This window comes from Rutidosis leptorrhynchoides, chromosome 1 (genome assembly GCF_046630445.1).
Source record: "Rutidosis leptorrhynchoides isolate AG116_Rl617_1_P2 chromosome 1, CSIRO_AGI_Rlap_v1, whole genome shotgun sequence".
NCBI lineage: Eukaryota > Viridiplantae > Streptophyta > Magnoliopsida > Asterales > Asteraceae > Rutidosis > Rutidosis leptorrhynchoides.
In genome coordinates, this window is record NC_092333.1 from 136,917,197 (window position 1) to 136,932,903 (window position 15,707).

At 29.4% G+C, this 15,707-nt stretch overlaps 1 long non-coding RNA gene across 2 annotated transcripts in view; it reads right to left on the reverse strand.

Annotated features, from left to right (window-relative positions):
• Positions 1–7,376, reverse strand: part of LOC139865553 (uncharacterized) — a 49,564-nt gene extending 42,188 nt beyond the window's left edge. The window contains exons 1-5 of one of the 2 annotated variants that reach the window (XR_011765027.1): positions 7,074–7,376; positions 6,420–6,500; positions 6,255–6,335; positions 4,963–5,030; positions 4,519–4,573 (exon numbers count right to left, since the gene is read on the reverse strand). This is a non-coding gene — a long non-coding RNA (uncharacterized lncRNA). Of the gene's footprint in view, positions 1–4,518; positions 5,031–6,254; positions 6,336–6,419; positions 6,501–7,073 lie in introns of both variants that reach the window. The other variant, XR_011765026.1, reaches the window with a different exon arrangement.
• Positions 7,377–15,707: the final 8,331 nt, after the last annotated feature.

The window sequence follows — 15,707 nt, forward strand, 5'->3', positions numbered from 1 at the left end:
GTTCTTCGAATGTCTTACAAACTGATCTCGCCTTAAATAGTTGTGCCGAAGAATTCTGACCGACTCTAGACAAGATTTCATCAATCATGTCTCCAGGTAGGTCTCTTAAAATATTGGGTTGTCTATCCATTTTGTGTTTTTATACTGTAATATAGACAAGAGTTAGATTCATAAAAAAAATACTTATTAATACAAGCAATTTTTACATATATCATAAAGCATAAGCACACTATATTACATATATTACACCACACGAATACAACTATCTTATTCCGACTCGCTCGTTTCTTCTTCTTCGGTTTTGGTTCGTTTTGCGAAGTTTCTAGGGATATATGATGTTCCCCTAATACGAGCCGTCGTTTTCCACTTTGGTTTAGAAAAACCTGGTGGTTTAGAGGTTCCCGGGTCATTGTTACAACTTAAGGACTTCGGGGGTTGACGATACATATAAAGTTCATCGGGGTTAGAATTATATTTCTCTATTTTTATGCCCTTTCCCTTATTATTTTCTTTTGCCTTTTTAAATTCAGTGGGGGTAATTTCTATAACAACATCGGAATTCTCGTCGAAATCCGATTCATCGGAGAATTGGTAATCCTCCCAATATTTTGCTTCCTTGGCGGAAACACCATTGACCATAATTAACCTTGGTCGGTTGGTTGAGGATTTTCTTTTACTTAACCGTTTTATTATTTCCCCCACCGGTTCTATTTCTTCATCCGGTTCCGATTCTTCTTCCGGTTCCGATTCTTCTTCCGGTTCCGACTCTTCTTCCGGTTCCTCTTTGGGAACTTGTGAATCAGTCCATGAATCATTCCAATTTATATTTGACTCTTCATTATTATTAGGTAAGTCAATGGGACTTGTTCTAGAGGTAGACATCTATCACATAATATCAAACGCGTTAAGAGATTAATATATCACATAATATTCACATGTTAAAAATATATAGTTTCCAACAAAATTTGTTAAGCAATCATTTTTCAAGTAAACACGGTCGAAGTCCAGACTCACTAATGCATCCTAACAAACTCGATAACACACACTAATGCAAAATTCTGGTTCTCTAAGACCAACGCTCGGATACGAACTGAAATGTCCCGTTCTTATTGATTAAAAACGTTCCATATTAATTGATTTCGTTGCGAGGTTTTGACCTCTATATGAGACATTTTTCAAAGACTGCATTCATTTTAAAACAAACCATAACCTTTATTTCATCAATAAAGGTTTAAAAAGCTTTAAGTAGATTATCAAATAATGATAATCTAAAATATCCTGTTTACACACGACCATTACATAATGGTTTACAATACAAATATGTTACAACAAAATAAGTTTCTTGAATGCAGTTTTTTTTTTCACAATATCATACAAGCATGGACTCCAAATCTCGTCCTTATTTAAGTATGCAACAGCAGAAGTTCTTAATAATCACCTGAGAATAAACATGCTTAAAACGTCAACAAAAATGTTGGTGAGCTATAGGTTTAACCTATATATTATCAAATCATAATAATAGACCACAAGCTTTCATATTTCAATATACATCCCATACATAGAGATAAAATTATTCATATGGTGAACATCTGGTAATCGACATTAACAAGATGCATATATGAGAATATCCCCATCATTCCGGGACACCCTTCGGATATGATATAAATTTCGAAGTACTAAAGCATCCGGTACTTTGGATGGGGTTTGTTAGGCCCAATAGATCTATCTTTAGGATTCGCGTCAATTAGGGTGTCTGTTCCCTAATTCTTAGATTACCAGACTTAATAAAAAGGGGCATATTCGATTTCGATAATTCAACCATAGAATGTAGTTTCACGTACTTGTGTCTATTTTGTAAATCATTTATAAAACCTGCATGTATTCTCATCCCAAAAATATTAGATTTTAAAAGTGGGACTATAACTCACTTTCACATATTTTTACTTCGTCGGGAAGTAAGACTTGGCCACTGGTCTATTCAAGAACCTATAACAAATATGTACATATATATCAAAGTATGTTCAAAATATATTTACAACACTTTTAATACATTTTGATGTTTTAAGTTTATTAAGTCAGCTGTCCTCGTTAGTAACCTACAACTAGTTGTCCATAGTTAGATGTACAGAAATAAATCAATATATATTATCTTGAATCAATCCACGACCCAGTGTATACATATCTCAGTATTGATCACAACTCAAACTATATATATTTTGGAATCAACCTCAACCCTGTATAGCTAACTCCAACATTCACATATAGAGTGTATATGGTTGTTCCGAAATATATATAGATGTGTCGACATGATAGGTCAAAACATTGTATACGTGTCTATGGTATCTCAAGATTACATAATATACAATACAAGTTGATTAAGTTATGGTTGAAATAGATTTGTTACCAATTTTCACGTAGCTAAAATGAGAAAAATTATCCAATCTTGTTTTACCCATAACTTCTTCATTTTAAATTCATTTTGAGTGAATCAAATTGCTATGGTTTCATATTGAACTCTATTTTATGAATCTAAACAGAAAAAGTATAGGTTTATAGTCAAAAATATAAGTTACAAGTCGTTTTTGTAAAGGTAGTCATTTCAGTCCAAAGAACGACGTCTAGATGACCATTTTAGAAAACATACTTACACTTTGAGTTTAACCATGATTTTTGGATATAGTTTCATGTTCATAAGAAAAATCATTTTTCCAGAAGAACAACTTTTAAATCAAAGTTTATCATAGTTTTTAATTAACTAACCCAAAACAGCCCGCGGTGTTACTACGACGGCGTAAATTCGGTTTTACAGTGTTTTTCGTGTTTCCAGGTTTTAAATCATTAAGTTAGCATATCATATAGATATAGAACATGTGTTTAGTTGATTTTAAAAGTCAAGTTAGAAGAATTAACTTTTGTTTGCGAACAAGTTTAGAATTAACTAAACTATGTTCTAGTGATTACAAGTTTAAACCTTCGAATAAGATAGCTTTATATGTATGAATCGAATGATGTTATGAACATCATTACTACCTTAAGTTCCTTGGATAAACCTATTGGAAAAGAGAAAAATGGATCTAGCTTCAACGGATCCTTGGATGGCTCGAAGTTCTTGAAGCAGAATCATGACACGAAAACAAGTTCAAGTAAGATCATCACTTGAAATAAGATTGTTATAGTTATAGAAATTGAACCAAAGTTTGAATATGATTATTACCTTGTATTAGAATGATAACCTACTGTAAGAAACAAAGATTTCTTGAGGTTGGATGATCACCTTACAAGATTGGAATTGAGCTAGCAAACTTGAAAGTATTCTTGATTTTATGTAACTAGAACTTGTAGAATTTATGAAGAACACTTAGAACTTGAAGATAGAACTTGAGAGAGATCAATTAGATGAAGAAAATTGAAGAATGAAAGTGTTTGTAGGTGTTTTTGGTCGTTGGTGTATGGATTAGATATAAAGGATATGTAATTTTGTTTTCATGTAAATAAGTCATGAATGATTACTCATATTTTTGTAATTTTATGAGATATTTCATGCTAGTTGCCAAATGATGGTTCCCACATGTGTTAGGTGACTCACATGGGCTGCTAAGAGCTGATCATTGGAGTGTATATACCAATAGTACATACATCTAAAAGCTGTGTATTGTACGAGTACGAATACGGGTGCATACGAGTAGAATTGTTGATGAAACTGAACGAGGATGTAATTGTAAGCATTTTTGTTAAGTAGAAGTATTTTGATAAGTGTATGGAAGTCTTTCAAAAGTGTATAAATACATATTAAAACACTACATGTATATACATTTTAACTGAGTCGTTAAGTCATCGTTAGTCGTTACATGTAAGTGTTGTTTTGAAACCTTTAGGTTAACGATCTTGTTAAATGTTGTTAACCCAATGTTTATAATATCAAATGAGATTTTAAATTATTATATTATCATGATATTATCATGTATGAATATCTCTTAGTATGATATATATACATTAAATGTCTTTACAACGATAATCGTTACATATAAGTGTCGTTTAAAAATCATTAAGTTAGTAGTCTTGTTTTTACATATGTAGTTCATTGTTAATATACTTAATGATATGTTTACTTATCATAATATCATGTTAACTATATATATATATATATATATATATATATATATATATATATATATATGTCATCATATAGTTTTTACAAGTTTTAACGTTCGTGAATCACCGGTCAACTTGGGTGGTCAATTGTCTATATGAAACCTATTTCAATTAATCAAGTCTTAACAAGTTTGATTGCTTAACATGTTGGAAACATTTAATCATGTAAATATCAATCTCAATTAATATATATAATCATAGAAAAGTTCGGGTCACTACAATTGAGCCATGTTCATTTTCAATCTGTTACATATACATTTCTTAAAACATACCAATGGTGTTATATATTTATGGTACAGAAATCTAGTAAAAAATAGTGCCTTTCACTACTTGAGATCAAATATTGGACCACCCAGAATATCATACCTCTTTCTGCTTTCATCATATTCAGTATATGGCTTGTAAAATTTCCCATAACAACCTATACATTTGTTATTATCATTACATAATTACATAATAATTTTAAAATACATAAATGTAAAATAAATAAATGAAAACATTTCGTTTAAGCATTAACATTTTAATATAAAGCCTAATTTTACTCCATGATTCATATGAAAACTTACTGTGACATGTATAAATGTAAATTATATGGATCAATACGTAAGATCTTTAAGCAAAAAGTGAAAAACGTATGAATTATCTTTTACGTACCCTAATCTGAAAAGGACGATATTAAATATATAAACATATTCGAACCTTTGCGTTTCAATGAAAGATGTTAGATTGTATGAATCAAAGATATATGATCAAATTCGAATCATCTGATGATTTTTGTGAGCGACTTTGAGAATTTAAAAGATATATTACCCCAGCCATTTGTTCATCACCACATCCTGCAGATATCAATCTACATCTCCTCCGGCGAATATCATAAGCTACAAATATGTACCAATAGATAATATATCACTCAAATCACAATCAAATTGGATATGTCAGATGAATAAAACAAAAACTCTAATTTCATTAAAACTACAAAAGGAGGATATTTCAGCTCCCCTTAGGGTCCTTTTACAACTTCAACTCAAATAATAAGACATTCTAAAAACTATATATCAAATTCTGTATGAAAGCATCTCAATACATAAATATAGACCTACCCATTGAAAAGGATAAACATAAACAATAAATAACATATATTAAAAAGGAGAAAGGTACTAATTAGAGTATATTTAGAAAAAATTACGTCGTTAGTACCTGTGGTTTGTTCACATTTTCATCACAACACCTAAAGTTTATTTTTTGCGTTGTTGGTACCTAGTTTTTATTAGAATTGCATGGTTAGTACCCATATCAAATTAACCCCTCACATGTGCCATACATGTGAGGGTAATTTTGTCTTTTTAACAATTGGAAAAATTAATATTGAAAACCATGCAATTATAAACCTCGAGAGTAATAGCGTAGTCAAGCGATTAATTATCTTTTCAGTAAATGTGTTACAGTACCAAGTGTTACACCAATAAGAGTTATCTCTCATAATTTTGACTGCTCATTCGATTATTACCAGTTCACATATTATGATGTGGTTTTTATTAATTTTATAGCATTACAGATCCTCTATGTTTATATTAATATTAACCTGTACGAAATGAAGTTACAAAGCTTAACTTAGTTGTTAAACAAAAAGTACTACTTCGTGATAAACCAAATATCTTCGGTTTCTTGTTGACGTCTTTTTTTTAACGGCAAAGATTGATTGACTATATTAAAAAACTCTCCCTAGCAAGACGTCAAAGAGAGGGGACTACAAAGGCTTTAGTAGTCAAGATACTCATTCTATAAACGTCACGGTTACACATTTAATTACACAAATTGCAGTGACTAAAAACACAAATAAAGTGTGCGGACTTAATTATTTAAAAAAAAAAAAGTCGGAAGGTCAAAGAAGAAGATTGAATTTATTTTCCACATGTTAGAAGGACGAAATTACCCTCACATGTGTGGCACATGTGAGGGGTTAATTTGATATGGGTACTAACCATGCAAGTCTAATAAAAACTAGGTACCAACAATGCAAAAAATAAACTTTAGGTGTTGTGATGAAAATGTGAACAAACCACAGGTACCAACGGCGTAATTTTTTCGTATATTTATAATACCTCAGCGCTATTCTTCCTTTAAATTCTCGTGCCTTAACAATACCCAAGATAGGCATTCGTTATATCTTCTTGTTTCACGGGCTGAAAAGAAAATATCCTTATATTATTTTGCAGTATCGAGAAACCGTTTAGGGAATGATAAACATTTTTCAGATAAAAAATTACATAATAAATCATTCCAACAATTGCATCAATTCAAAAGGTGATTTCATCACCTACACCATATGTGAATGTTCTGCAAGTTTACTGCAACCAAAAATAAATTACATTAACATTTAAAGTAGGTGTTTCCATAACATGCACCATAACTGAATATCAATTGTTATTTTTATTAACAATTATCAGAACAAAGTATGAATCCCTAAAATAATTAAGACCCTAGTGGTTGTTTAAATTCCAAAGTATTTGATACTCAAAAATGTGTAATATCTTGTAGGATCACAAATTTGCAATGTCAATAATGAATGGATCATAAGACAGAATTCACACATAAACACCTAGAGATACAAAGATTCAAGGGGATGTGTACCATCAGCTTTAAATTCGTACTGAAGGTGAATATGAGCATGTCGGGTTAAACCAAATTATGTCATGAAAACCAAGAAAAATAGGTTAAATAACGGTATATAAATGAATAAATTGATACAAACGGGATGTTATTTTTAGATGGATACCAAAGTCGATACGAACTCAATCAAATACAATATCGCTACCAAAATCAAAGAGCTAATTACAAATACCTAATTACAAATACCTAACCATTAGAAGCGAACTCAATCGATTGGATTTAACCGACTAAAATCGAAAATTGAATTTAACCTAGAAATTGGCATTTGGTTCCTTTTTGCATATATTGATTTGAAGCGAAGAAATTGGATTCATCAGTTGTTTTTTGACGTTGGATTGATGTCTACAGCCGTTCCAATTCGATTCGATTTCATTGCCGGTTCGTTTATATTATTGTTGAGTTCATTACCGATTTCCATGTCACTCGATCTAATCAATCTATAATTACTCGATCATATTGAAATAATTTCGTAGATCAACATTCAACATTAAAAATGATTGTAGATGTAGAAATATTGGATAAGAACGATGGGTTGAAAAAGTCGCTTAAGGTTTAATATTGATAGGTTAATTGTGAAGGTAGCGTTAACTGCTTGGGCAGTAAGGTAATTAGGATTTCTAACTGCCTACTAAAATCCTTAATGATGCCATCAGGATATTAAATGGCTGAGATTGAAATATTGGAAACTTATCTAAGGGTTAGAATTTTGCCACATGGGTTTTTGACATTTTAAATGGCATCATAATAGTTTTCTAATTATAGATTAGAGAGATTGTTTTTTCCAATGAAAGTCTTGAAAATTGTTATTAAAATGTATGTATTAAATGCGGTAAAAGGACCCGTTCATATACATTATAAACGAATCTCAATAGTTGATTACATCGCGAGGTATTTGACCTCTATATGATACATTTTTCAGACATTGCATTCGTTTTTAAAAGATAAACTCTCTTTACATCGAAAATTGACAGACATGCATACTATTTCATAATATCCACTATCCAACTATAACTTGACTTAATAATAATCTGTGATAAACTCAATGACTCGAATGCAACGTTCTTCGAAATATGCCATGAAAGACTCCAAGTAATATCTTTAAAAATGAGCAAATGCACAGTGGAAGATTTCTTTAACACCTGAGAATAAACATGCTTTAAAGTGTCAACCAAAAGGTTGGTGAGTTCATTAGTTTATCATAAATATTCATTTTTATCATTTTAATAGACCACAAGAATTTCATTTCCAGTTCTCATAAATATACGTCCCATGCATAGAGACAAAAATATCATTCATATGGATTGAACACCTGGTAACCGACATTAACAAGATGCATATAAGAATATCCCCTATCATTCCGGGAAATCCTTCAGACATGATATAAATGAATTCGAAGTACTAAAGCATCCGGTACTTTGAATGGGGTTCGTTAGGCCCAATAGATCTATCTTTAGGATTCGCGTCAATTTGGAGATCGGTTTCCAAATTCTTAGGTTACCAAGCAAAATGGGCATATTCGGCTTCGATCATTCAATCATATAATGTAGTTTCGATTACTTGTGTCTATTTCGTAAAACATTTATAAAAGATTGCGCATGTATTCTCAGCCCAAAAATATAAAGGGTAAAAAGGCAAATGAAACTCAACATACTGTATTTCGTAGTAAAATACATATAACGTCATTGAACAAGTGAAAGGTTGGCTTCGGATTCACGAACCTATATTAATTGTATGTTTTTATGTTTTGGTTAATATTTTTCTAAAATATTAGGTTAAGTCATAGTGTACCACAATCCTAATGCTCGAGACTAATATGCAAAAGTCAACAAAAGTTAATTTGACTCAAAAAATGTTTTTCCAAAATTTATACATGATTATTATATAGTTTAAATATCGTCGTTTATACTTTTAAATATTTTTAAAAGATTTTATTAGAGTAAATAATATAATTTATTTAAAAATATAATTTTATATATCTTAAGTAATAAAATTTAGAAAGTTCATTTAATATCATAAAAGGTTATGATAGATTTTTATTAAGGTAATTATATTATTTGGGTTACATATTTATTTGATATAATAATATTGATAATAATAATAATAAGTAAAAGTTGTATTATTTTGTAATAATAATTATTATTATTCTATTGATAAAAATATCAATTTTAATATTTACTAAAAATGATATTATAAAATAATGGAATTTTATATTAACAATGACATAAAATAATAATTTTGTAAAAATGATACTTTTGATATTAATAGTACTTTTAATAATAATAGTCATAAAAATAATGAAAAATGAAAATTTTATCTAAATCAATATCTTACGATATTTAAATTTCATCATGATACTCATACCCATTATTTCCTAATTAATTTTGTTAATAGTTTTTAAATCGTCTTTTATGTTGCATTCATTTTAATGATAATAATAGTAATTAAAATAATTAAGTGTTACTAATCTTAGTTTAATTATAATAATACAAATAATAATAAATGTTATGATAATATTAATGCTAATAACTATTTTAATGATAAAAATAATAATAGTACTAATTATAATTTTAACGATAATAATAATAATAAAAATACATTTTTTTAATGATAATACATAATAATAATAATAATAATAATAATAATAATAATAATAATAATAATAATAATAATAATAATAATAATAATAATAATAATAATAATAATAATAATAATAATAATAGTTTGATAAAAACTAGAAAGACGATAATAACGACGATAATAATAATCATTTTTAATAATAATATCAAAAATTCAATTAACTATATCTTCTAATCCGTTCATCGAAACCATTCGACATCTAAAGGAAAAGTTCTTAATTTTTCGCTATCTTTCCAAGGACATGCATATCTTATACCTTATCTCAATCGCAGGTATAATTAATTCGAGGTTCAACATAACCTATCTAAGGGCAATATCAAAAATACAAGCATGCATAATCCTATATTCTCAAGCACTAGTCAAGGATACACTATTGATATGTAAAAATTAATTTACGAGTACTCACATATCAATATTGAGATTCAATATTGCAGGAAAGGTACGTAGACGCAAAGGAGATAATAAACACTAAATTGACCTCATGAGCATACCCATGAACCATACCCATCACCTTCATAGCTATAACCCATAATTTCCTTAGCCCTACCCTACTCGAAAAACTTATTTGAAATAATTTACCCATAACCTCGTCGTAGTATTTTATGTATAATACTAATAATATCGCTCCTAATAATACTAATACTAATAATAATAAGATTAATATTTATAATCTTAATATTAATAATAATAATAATAATAATAATATTAATAATTATAAATATAAATATAGAGAGATTGAGAGATGTGAAGTAACAAATGAATCAGGAAACGAGTACGATCGAGCCTTTATGCATTTTTGCCCACCTAACACCCCATGCAATCGCATGGGGTTTGTAAGGTATAACCATGCGATTGCATGGCTAAAGATTTATGGCCACATTCGCATTTTTCTAATCCTGCCGACACACACATTGTAACACATATACTACATATTACGTTTATTTATATATTAATTAATATATAATATATTTAATTTTTAGAATTAATTAAATATTATATTATATTTACGTGCGTAGTAAAAATATAATTTTTACAAAAATGACTCGTACGTTGTCACTCGACTCATGTACCACTTTCGGTTTTGCTAGAGCACTTTCGTACGTTTAGAAAACTAGTCTTTTACGTTACACGACGTGTACCTTTAGTAATAGTTTGATTTATTCATCAATAAATTACTTTGTAAAAAATGTATCTCATAAAATTTGAGCGTCGTGGTCATTTGCTTCTATAAATCAGTGACCCGTTGTTTACCAAAAATATTTTATTTTAAATTAAGACGTTTTATGACGTGGTTAAAATATATATACATTTTTAGAAATATAAATTTGTATCCAAAATCTTTCATCTAACAATATAACATTTAGTTTTTCAAAATTATTTATTTTTTAAAGTTTATTTTTATTTTATTTAGGAAAATAGTTTAGCGCGTAAAGTTTTTCTTTTTAAGAATTTAAATGCATACAAGTACTAATCGTTTTTAAATATCAATTGCGTCACTAGGAAGGTGTTACTACCGTATACTTAATTTGAAAACATGAACACGTTTTAAATACACGTTACAACCAATATTTCAACTTACGTTTATTTATTCATAGGCAGTTTAGATAGACAGGTCTTCTTATATGAAAAAGTGTTTTTCGTACAGTTGAAAACTACATTAATTGGTTACTATGCAATTCCATCGACGAACATATGGAACCAAATACTATATTGTAAAGTATTTATACTTAATATTTCATTAACGATATCAAGTTATAATATATATATACGTGTATTCATATATAACCATTTACGTTCGTTTAATGGTTCGTGAATCATTGGAATTTGGTCGAGGTTAAATGAATGTATGACCATAGTTTAAAATGTTTGAAATTTAATCTTAACAAACTTTGCTTATCGTGTCGGAATAATATGAAGATTAAAGTTTAAATTTGGTCGAAAATTCCCGGGTCGACACAGTACCTACCCGTTAAAGAAATTTCGTCCCGAAATTTGATCGTGGTCATCATGGCTAATCATAAAAATATTTTTATAACGAATATGAGTTGATATATAAAGTTTTATCATTATTGAGTAATACAGATAAAACGATTCGATTACTTGAAGAGTACGAGTGAAGTTATCATAAAAGAAAAAAATGAGAATTAAAGTTTTTGTTTTAACTTTTGACGTTGTCTTGGTTGAATTCCGGAATTTTAGGGATTTGAAAAAAAAATCTTCAAAATCTAAAAGATTTGAATTCTTCGGCGAATAAGAAAATTATTATTCTCTAATTAAATGCAGAGATCTGTCTTAATTTCTCTATCAAATATTTCACTATAAATTAACTTCTTCCGTTCTATTATTTTTATCATTCCTATACTCAATTCCTAAATTCAAAAGATTATGAAAATGCTTAATCCAGTTCTAATCCTTGTCCTTATCCTTACTATCACAACAATTATTCTCCTTTTCCAACTCCCACCAGAGGAATCTGCTTATTTCTACTTTGCCCTTGGGGTTATAGTACTTATAATCCTCCCGTGTCTTTATGTTGCGATAAACATTGATATACACGGTTTGTAATTTATGTGTTGTTATCGGGTTTTATATCTCCCCTTATATTGCAATGTCCCTATTTCTGTTTCCTATAATCATTGTCATTCACAGTTAATACTCCCTCCTATTTGCTGCGATTTATACTCTAATTTCTATTTCGGAGCTTTGTCCCTCCGTATCTTCTTCTTGCGAGTAGGCATCTCTCGTAATGGTCCAGAATTCGCAGATATAAGTTTCAGAATGAACATTATTAATGTTCTAAGAAGGGAATGGTAATGGCACGATTTTGATTTGTTAAATTACCAGAATACCCTGGAAAAGACCGAATCATCAAGAAATATTTTCTTGATATTTTAGAGGTTAAAATAGAATACAAGAGTCGTGTAATATAGCACATAATGACGTTATGATCTGTGAATCATCACGTTCCATTAGAAACTCAGCATGACTTACTGTAATATAATCACGTTGATCAAGTGTCATTATATTATACTAACTCATGCTTCAGCTCCCAACACTACTTCAAAATCATTCATAGTTTTAACTCAAAGGTTTACAGAATATAGAAACTAACAGTTTCTTATATGATGTAACACTGATAGCGCGAAGAGATAAAGGATTTTAGATAATAATATCTTTAGATATATCGATGATATTTAAAATAAAGGTACGATGATATCTTAGAATTTTTGAATCAAGTTGTGATGAAGAAATTCATTCATAATTCAAACTCGAATTTAAAGAAATTTAGAAACTTAAAGCAGTTTCCTTTATGATATAACATAGATAGCAGGAAGAGATAAATAATTTTGGACAAGAATATTTATGAAAATATCCTCATAAATATCGAAGATATTTATGATGATATTTTGGAATATCTAAGTTCGAAGGTTGATGAAGAAAATTTGTCCGCAAGAATTTAGAGTCAGGAGTAAGGTATTCGTTAATGACTTCAGTGAATACTGAATCGTTTGGATTCTTTGAAGGCAGATTTATTCTTTGTAATTTGTCTACAATCTCCTTCTTGGTTTGCTCAATCCGTTTTCCAATTTCAACTTGTCTGAGTTTTGCTAACCTATTATACTTTATTATCAAACTTCCGACTGTCAAAGTCGTGTACAGTTTTTGCTGCTGTATTGTGATGAATCGGAAATTTCTGACCAAATTTAAACTTTATCTTTAAATGATTTAATGTTTTCGACACGATAAGCAAAGTCTGTAATCTTGAGTCTCAAAGTTTTGGAACTATATTCATGTAATCAATTATTCTTTGACTGTTCTCGAAGATTCACGAACAATATATATATAACTTAATGTGCATATATATATATATATATATATATATATATATATATATATATATATATATATATATATATATATATATATATATATATATATATATATATATATGATTTCAAGTTATTTAGTAAACGATAGTAACACTCAATTATTGATTCGATTAATATTTAGATAAGTTAACTAAAACGTTTAAGATGAACCAGTAAAACACTAATTTGCTACAGTATTTTCGAATTGCTACAGTACCCGAAAAGCTACAATATTTTCGAAAATCACTATTTGCTACAGTAAAAAAACTTTGCTACAGTACAACACTATTTCAAAATGAAAATGTATATTATATATATATATATATATATATATATATATATATATATATATATATATATATATATATATATATTAACAAATAGCGAGACGATGATTTATAGAAGTAAATGACCAAAACACTCAAATGTATAAGTTATACCTCGAGTGGTATAGTTTATGGATGATTTAAGACTATATTTTGACAAAGGTACGATTCATGAAATGTAAAGTACAAGTTTTCTCAGTATACGAAAGGACGTTCGAAAAACCGGAACCGGGACATAAGTCGAGTGACGATGTACGACTTATCGGAACGAAAATTACAAGTCAACTATGCACGTGAATTTAATATAATATATAATTAATTATATAAATTATATATAAATATAATATTATGTCGACAAAGATAAAAACAAACGAACCAGGCTGGTGACAGTTGGCCATGCGATCGCATGGTCGTATGCCCATGAAACCATGCGATCGCATGGTGGGTGATGGTGGCTCAAATCTATAAATTCGCCCGATTTCGTTTCAGTTCTTCATTTTCTTTTATATTTATCTCTGTATTATTATTATTATTATTATTATTATTATTATTATTATTATTATTATTATTATCATTAAGATTAATAATATTAATCTTATTATTATTAGTATTAGTATTATCAGATATTGTTATCGTTATTATTAGTATTTTACAAAAAATATTACGACGAGGTTATGGCCAAACAATTTCAAAATGGGTTTTCGAGCGGGATAGAGCTAAGGAAACTATGAGTTATAGTTATGGAGGTTATGGGTAATGTTCGTGGGTATTGTTCGCAAGTCAAACCTAGTGTTTATCATCTCTGTTGCGTCTACATACTTTCCTACAATATGTTCTATAGGTTGAGATCTACGATTATTTGATATTCTGAGTTTCGGTCACATTACGATGAACAACTTTAAGTGCTGCTAAGGTGAGTTTCATATGATCCCTTTTACTCAATATATTTTTGGGCTGAGAATACATGCGACTGTTTATAAATACTGAAAATACTAGATTTATATGCGTGAGTTTCATTGCTCCCTTTTTAATTGCTTTTGCAATATATTTTTAGGCTGAGAATACATGCAATTTATTTTAAACGCAATGGATACAAGTACATACTTAATTCTACACTGAGTTTAAACCGAAAATCCCTTAGCTTTGGTAACTAGTAACTACCAGTACATAGGAGGTGGACTAGTGGGCACGAATAACAGTATATGGATCCATAGGGCTTGACATCCCCGTCCGAGCTAGAGCACTAGCCTTTTAACGGACGTATGCTATTTGAGAAGCGTATACGTTGGTTTGCGTGTATTGTTAAGATTATTATACAAAGAGTACTTATTATATAGACGTTAAAGTTTAGTTACCAGGGTGCTCAATCTTGTAGAATATTTTGATAAACGTTTCTGGACGAAACAACTGAAATCTTGTGATCCACCTTTATATACAGATTATATGAAACTATAAAACTATGAACTCACCAACCTTTGTGTTAACACTTGTTAGCATGTTTATTCTCAGGTTTCTTAGAAGTCTTCCGCTGTTTGCTTATGTGTTAGACAAGCTATGTGCATGGAGTCTTACATGACATATTTTTCAAGGAAACGTTGCATTCACCAAATCATCACCATGTATCTTATTTTGACTGCATTGTCAACGGAAGTATTATTGTAAACTATTATTTACGGTGATTGTCTATATGTAGAAATCATCAGATGTCGAAAACCTTTGATTTAAATATTCATTTATGGTGTGCCTTTTTAAAAGAATTCAATGTTTACAAAACGTATCATATAGAGGTCAAATACCTCGCAATGAAATCGATGAATGACGTGTTCGTCCATATGGATTTGGAGCGATCGTCATAGTTGGTATCAGAGCGTTGGTCCTAGTGAACCAGGTCTTGAATGAGTGTGTCTAACTGATAGTTGTTAGGATGCATTAGTAAGTCTGGACTTCGACCGTGTCTGCATGTTAAAAGTTTTGTTTATCATTTCTTGTTAGAAATTACATGCTTATCATTCTTAAGTCTAGACACGTTTTCCTGCATTTATTGCATAAATAG